At 50.0% G+C, this 6,980-nt stretch overlaps 1 long non-coding RNA gene across 1 annotated transcript in view; it reads left to right on the top strand.

Annotated features, from left to right (window-relative positions):
• The first annotated feature begins 1,551 nt into the window (after positions 1-1,551).
• The window catches only part of LOC102437338, a 29,613-nt gene continuing 24,184 nt past the window's right edge, over positions 1,552-6,980 (top strand). The window contains exon 1 of the long non-coding RNA XR_001351108.2: positions 1,552-1,668. This is a non-coding gene — a long non-coding RNA (uncharacterized LOC102437338). The remainder of the gene's footprint in view (positions 1,669-6,980) is intronic.

Genomic DNA, 6,980 nt, shown 5'->3' with positions numbered 1-6,980 from the left:
CACCTTTTGTTTCCTCCTCTTGTCTTATTTCACACAGTGTCGAAAATGCCACAAAGGCATTTAGCTTCTCATCAGTAAATATGATCTTTGTAGATATTCTTTGTCAAGTTAAAGAAGTTCTTGATTTTGTGGAGAGTTTTTAAAAAAATATGCAGAGATGTTGGATTTTGTCAAATGCTTTTTCTGCATGAATTGATGTGGTTATATGATTTTTCTTCGTTATCCTGTTGAAGTGGTGTATTACATTGATTGATTTTCAGATATTGAACCAGCCTTGCATACCTGGAGTAAGTTCCATTGCTCCTGGTGTATAATTCATTTTGTATGTTGTTGGATTCACATTGCTAATATTTTGTTGAGGATTTTTACATGGTAGATATTGGTTTGTAGTTTTCCTTTATATGGTTTTGGTACTAGGATAATGCTGGTCTTATTGAATGAAGTAGGAAATGTTCCCTCTGCTTTTTTTTTTTTTTTTTTTTCAAAAAAAAGATTGTGGAGATTATATTCATGAGTCCTTAACATTGAGTAGAATTCACCAGTGAAACCATCTAGACCTGGTGTTTTCTTTTTTGGCAGGTTATTCATTGACTCCATTTCTTTAATATAGACTTATTCAAATGATTTATTTCTCCTTGTGTGAATTTTGGCAATTCCATGTCATGTAAGTTATCAAATTTGTTGGCATGAAGTTGTTCATAGTATTTCCTTATTTTCCTGAGACCACACAGTGGACAGAGCTGGGGACTCTGCATGTGCACATGTACACACACATGTGTTTCCTAGTACATGTTTATGACAGACACATTCATGGACACGTTGTCCACATTTCTTTTTGTGCAAATCTACTATATGAAAGTGAGCGAACCTCCCGCTGTGCCCAGTATGTCCCGCTGCTGCCCAACACCCCAGTCTTCTTCCCACGTTCGCTTCTCCCTGCTCTCCCGCTGAGAACCCCACTCGCTGCATATCTGGCCCGTCCTGCTGCGGCTGCGCAGCTCCCATCCTGGCGCTGTCCCACCTCCCGCTGCCCACACGCCCCTGCCTGCAGCGCCCTCCATCTGTCCATTCCGTGGCTTTAGGGAAAGAGAGAAGAAGGGGTGCGTGGGTTTTTATAACAGTTATTCCTTAGGCTGCTCAGTTTCTGCCTCCTTCCTGGTTCGCTCCTGAATTACAGATTATTAAGGGCTTTTGAAAGCTGTGTGCAGGGTCAGGGGCTTCGACTTTTATTTATATATTTATTTATTTATTTATTCATTCCTCACCCGAGGACATCTTTTTAAATTGATTTTAGAGGGAGCAAAGGGGAGAGTGAGAAAGAAGGGAGGAAGCATCGACATGAGAAACTTCGATCGGTTGCCTTGGGTAATCGCCCCGACCCATCAGGGCTTGAACCTGCCTCCCGGGCATGTGCAGTGAGCAGGAGTGGAGCCTGCCACCTTTCAGGCAGGGACGCTGCTGCACCCGGGCAAGCGGCTTCTCAATGCAGAGCCTGGTCAGGGGGGGCTGCGTGGCGGTCAGTCCCCGCTCAGAGGGCGCCCTTTTCTTCCTTCGCAGGTCGCCTGGTGGGAGCCCTGGACGCGGTGCTGGACTCCAGCGCACGGGCGGCTCCGTTCCGGATCCTGCTCCAGGTGCCCGGGTCCCAGGTCTGCTCTCCGATCGCGTGCGGTGAGTGACCGGGCGGGTCCGATGTTGACGGGGCTGTGGCCGCGGGTGAGTTTTGTTCCGTGCGGAGCCTTCAGATCCTAAGGCCTGAGCCGGGGAGGAGCTGCAGGTGGTGCGGCTGGAAGGCAGCCCCTGAGCCCACCTCTTCTCTGAACTCTGTTCTGGTTCTTTAAGCATCAAACGCACATGGAGGCGGTAAGCTGGACAGCTGGCTGGACCCGCTCAGCTCTCCCGTGCCTTGCTGCTCGGGCTGCTGTGCTGGCGACTGGGAATTGAGCCATTTGCTTCTTAATCTGTGTCTAACATAAACCTGCTCTGGGCGCCTGCGTCTGCTGTGGTGGAACATCCGGGGCTGTGTCTGAGGGGGCGCGGCCTGCCCCGGCTCCACCGTGCACTGAGTCGATGGCTGCAGGCTGGTCTCACTTCCCATCCTGCCCACGAGGGCCCGCCTGTGCCCGCCTCCTGTGCCAGCGCCTGGGGCAGGGCATCATCACTTCTGAGAGGCCCCTTCTTCTAAAAACCAAAACCAAGAGGTGTCTTTTTAATTACACAGGCAATACATGTTCACCGTCCAGAATTAAAGCAGGTAGGAGAGGAGGAAAACCAAATCCTTTCCGGCCCTTTTTCCGTTGCGAGTCCTGTCCGCATTCTGCATGCGCGCAGTCTGGCTCTGCTCTTTCTCTGCTGGAGACCGTGGGCTTCAGCAGCACTCGCAGTCCTCAGCTGCCTTGGATACTTTCACTCAGAATAAATACAGAAAAGAGCAAGGAGAAGACTGTCATCCGTGTCTACCATCCAGCATGAACCCTGTTAACGCCTCGGGGTGTCATTTTTTCCAGTCTACTTTGTTTTGTTTTTTACTTTTATTTTTTATGTGTTTTTATTAATTTCAGAGAGAGCAAGGGAGAGTGAGAGAGGGATGGAAACATCAATGATGAGAATCATTGATCAGCTGCCTCCTGCACGTCCCCCACTGGGGATGTGCCCCATCTGGGAATCAAACTGTGACTTCCTGGTGATGGGTCAACCACTGAGCCACACTGGCCAGGCCATTTTGTTTTTAAATTAGGATAAGCCCATCTGTATTTGCATAAAATGATAAAAATGGTGCATGTTTAATGTAAAGATGTCGATTAACAGTGAAAAGTACAGAGAAGACAGGATCGCTGCCTCCCCCGCCCCCCCCCCCCCCCCCCCCCGGGGCGCCTGGCACCCTGGTCCCGCGCTGTGGGGAGAGGCCTCTGAAGCCAGCTTGCCCGGAGCTGTTCCTCATAAAAGCCTCACGTCTGCACTTGATTTCAATAAGAGAAGAGAAACTGCAAAGAAATGTTAACTTCCAATAAATGTTCCTTTAACACAGGAGCTTATTTTTAAAAGGTTCACTTAAGGTTAGGGGAGAGATTTTCGAAAGCTTTACAAGGTTAGACTTGTGGCTTTTTGAAACAGGGTTTCCATTTTGACTTGAGGCCCATTCTGAGGCTTTCTTCTCCTTCCTTTCTCATTGTGAAAGTTTCCTTCTTAATTTCACACTGTGAGTCCTGTTCTGTTCTCACCACCCTGCTTTCCACCAGTGTTTGGATCACTCCCCTATTTAAATTAATTTAATGCTTCTACTCAGGTGTGCTTTATTTTTAATTTTTGTCTTTTATTTAAAAATATATTTTTATTGATTTCAGAGAGGAGGGAGAGGGAGAGAGAGATAGAAACATCCATGATGAGAGAGAATCATGAATCGGCTGCCTCCCTCACGCCCCCACTGGGGATCGAGCCCACCATCCGGGCCTGTGCCCTGACCGGGAATCAAACTGCCACCTTTCTGTCCAGGGCAACGCTGCACACGGCCAGGGCGACAGGGGACTCTCAGTGGCACACGGCATTTACCCTGTAGCTGTGCCAGTTTACTCATCCGATCCTTTCTTAGCGACTTGTTTCTGATGTTTAAAGTATTTCAAAACCTGATACAAACGTCCAGACACTTAACTCGTCCAGGGCACTCGCAAGCCCCCCGTGCCTGCTCCATACCAGACGTGTGCTTGCTGTCAGCACTTTCAGTTGGTGTGAGGGCCCTCGTTGGTGTGAGGGCCCTCGGCCATGGGAAGGCAGACAGCAACCTGGAGTGGGCAGGTACAGGGGGGACAGGAACCAGGACAGCGAGGCAGGCAGGGCCGGGAGCACCGGAAGGGAAGTGCTGCATCAGGGATGTGTGATTAGAATGACCTCTGTCTCTGTCTCTCTGTCTCTGTCTCTCTGTCTCTGTCTCTCTCTGTCTCTCTCTGTGTCTCTGTCTCTCTCTGTCTCTCTGTGTCTTTCTCTGTCTCTGTCTGTCTCTCTCTCTCTCTCTGTCTCTCTCTCTGTGTCTTTCTCTGTCTCTCTCTGTCTCTCTATCTCTCTCTGTCTCTCTGTCTCTCTCTGTCTCTCTCTCTGTCTCTCTCTTGTGTCTTTCTCTGTCTCTCTCTGTCTCAGCTGTTCTCTGTCTTTCTCTGTCTCTCTCTGTCTCTCTGTCTCTCTGTCTCTCTCTCTGTCTCTCTCTGTGTCTTTCTCTGTCTCTCTCTGTCTCTCTTTCTCTGTCTCTCTGTCTCTCTCTCTCTTTGTCTCCCTCTCTCTGTCTTTCTCTGTCTCTCTCTCTGTCTCTCTGTCTCTCTCTGTCTCTCTCTGTCTCTCTGTCTCTCTGTCTCTCTCTCTGTCTCTCTCTTGTGTCTTTCTCTGTCTCTCTCTGTCTCACTTTCTCTGTCTTTCTCTGTCTCTCTGTCTCTCTGTCTCTCTCTGTCTCTCTCTCTCTCTGTGTGTGTCTTTCTCTGTCTCTGTCTCTCTTTCTCTGTCTCTCTGTCTCTGTCTCTCTGTCTCCCTCTCTCTCTGTCTCTCTGTCTCTCTCTGTCTCTCTGTCTCTGTCTCTCTGTCTCTCTTTCTCTGTCTCTCTGTCTCTCTCTATCTCCCTCTCTCTCTGTCTCTCTGTCTCTCTCTCTGTCTCTCTCTGTCTCTCTCTCTCTCCCTCTCTCTCTGTTTCTCTGTCTCTCTCTCTCTCTCTCTCTCTCTCTCTCTCTCTCTCTCTCTCTCTATTACCTGCCTGGGACTGCAGCGACTTCACTGCCCTGCCCCAGCAGTGTCATCCCTGGACCCGACTCAGGCAGGTGCTTCGCTGCCTCCTGCATCTCAAGCACAGCAGCCCCCGAGCAAGCGGTTCTTGTCTGGTCCGTCAGCTTTTCCTGCCAGGAAGAGGGCGGGCGGGCGGTGCGGGTATGTGCCCGGGCTTGTGGTATGGATTTAGGTACTTAGACCTCTTCTGGGAGTTATTTGGGCATCTTAACGCGGTGCTATTGACTCACCATATTTAATATTTTATGTCTTGAGCACCGAGAAAGGATCCCTGCCCAGGGTTTCACGTCTCAGATAAAGCAAATCCAGAAGGGCCGGCAGGGCCTGGGCGGCGCCGGGACGGGCGGGGCAGGAAGACGGCGCAGGGGTGAGGATGTCTGCAGCGGGTTGGCTGCTTGCATGGCAGTGGGGGGCATAGGGCCTTAGAACTGCTTTCTTGGGTGAACAGTGGCATTTGGCAGCAGCGACCTGTGGATGACTGAGGTTGGACATAGAGGAGAGATAAGTTGCTATTGTCATTATTTTCTAACTTATGTGGCCCAGACTCCCAGGCTTGGTCCCTGCTGGCTGCAGGAGTGGTGGGCATTGAGAGGTGGGTGGGGACGTGCCCTGTGTCTGCTCAGGCGACTGCCCGACACCCCGCAGCCGCTTCCTCTGTTCTCCCTCCGTCCCCCCCACTTCTGACCACTGTCATTTCCTTTATTCTTTGCTTCCCCCCAATACAAGATCTCTCAGAGCCGTGTTTGCACTGACCCTCTCATGCCGAGGACAGAGCCTGACATCCAGGGAGAGCAGAGGGCGGGCGAGGGTGGCATGTGGGGAGGTCAGCGCACAGGCAGGACTCTTCCTGCCTGGGGTCAGCAAGGGGACCTGTCCCGGGCCGGGGGTGGGGACAGGCGGAGCTTTGGGCTGAGCCACCAGGACCAGGGAGCAGTAGAAAAACTTCACCGTTTCTAGGAATATATCCTAAGAAACCTGAAACACCAATCAGAAGACTGTATGCACCCCTATGTTCATAGCAGCACAATTTACAATAGCTAAGATCTGGAAACAGCCCAAGTGCCCCCAAAAAACAGGCATCTTTGTTTTTTAAGCTGGGATTTTTATATCTTGTTGACAAAATGAAATTTTCATGCTTATGAAATGTCCCTCTGATTCTTCTCTCTCTGGTGTTGATATGGTTAAGCCAATGTCTTTGGTTAATGTTTGCAAAGTATAATTTTCCATATTCCTCCTTTATGTCTGTGTTGCTTTTTTAAAGAGTAATTTAACTATGTTTTTATTGATTTTGGAGAAAGAGGGAGAGGAATAGAGAGATAGAAGCACCCATTAGCTAATTCCTACATGTCCCCTACTGGGGATTAAGTGCGCAACCCGGGCATTTGCCCTGACCAGGATCGAACCGAACCAGTGACCTCTTGGTTCATAGGTGGACACTCAACCATTTAGGCCACCAGCTGGCTAATTGGTGCGTTAAACTTTAGATGTTTTCTTCCAAGAAACACATGGTGGGTTTTTGTTTTTTTTTATCCAGCCTGATAATCTTTTTCTTTTTCAAGTTTTTGGGTTGTTTTTTTTTCTTTAAAGTCCATTGATTGTTGCAAAAGCCCAGGGCATTTAACTAAGGAGAAAACAAATGTTCAACTGAGATCTGAGAACCCAGAGCAGTGAGCTGGCCACTGGACATTCTGGGGAGGGTGGGGGAGCGGGCAGGGGGGCTGTGGGGGAGCGGGCAGGGGGGCCGTGGGGGAGCGGGCAGGGGGGCGTGGGGGAGCGGGCAGGGGGGCCATGGGGCGTCTGGCACCGACAGCACAGGAGGAAGGTGAGACGCCTGGCAGTGCAGGGTTTCGTCAGCTGCTGTCTGAGGACATTGTTGAGCAGCTTGGCTTCCTTCAGGGTCGGTTTATCTCCCACCCCCACCCCCACCCCCACCCCAGAGCTGTCAGTCTGTTCCATGTGTTCACGCCTCTGGTCCTATTTTGTTAGTCAGTTTATTTGTTCATTAGATTCCACATATGAGTGAGATCATGTGATACTTGTCTTTCTCTGACTGGCTTATTTCACTTAGCATGATACTCTCCAGGCCCCTCCATGCTGTCTCAAAGGGTAAGAGATCCTGCTTTTTTACTGTTGCATAGTATTCCATGGTATAAATGTACCACAGCGTTTTATCCACTCGTCTGCTGATGGGCACTTAGGCTGTTTCCAGATCTTAGCTATGG

Source organism: Myotis lucifugus, unplaced genomic scaffold (genome assembly GCF_000147115.1).
Source record: "Myotis lucifugus unplaced genomic scaffold, Myoluc2.0 scaffold_422, whole genome shotgun sequence".
In the NCBI taxonomy this organism is placed as follows: Eukaryota; Metazoa; Chordata; class Mammalia; order Chiroptera; family Vespertilionidae; genus Myotis; species Myotis lucifugus.
This window is presented reverse-complemented; position numbering and strand designations above follow the sequence as displayed.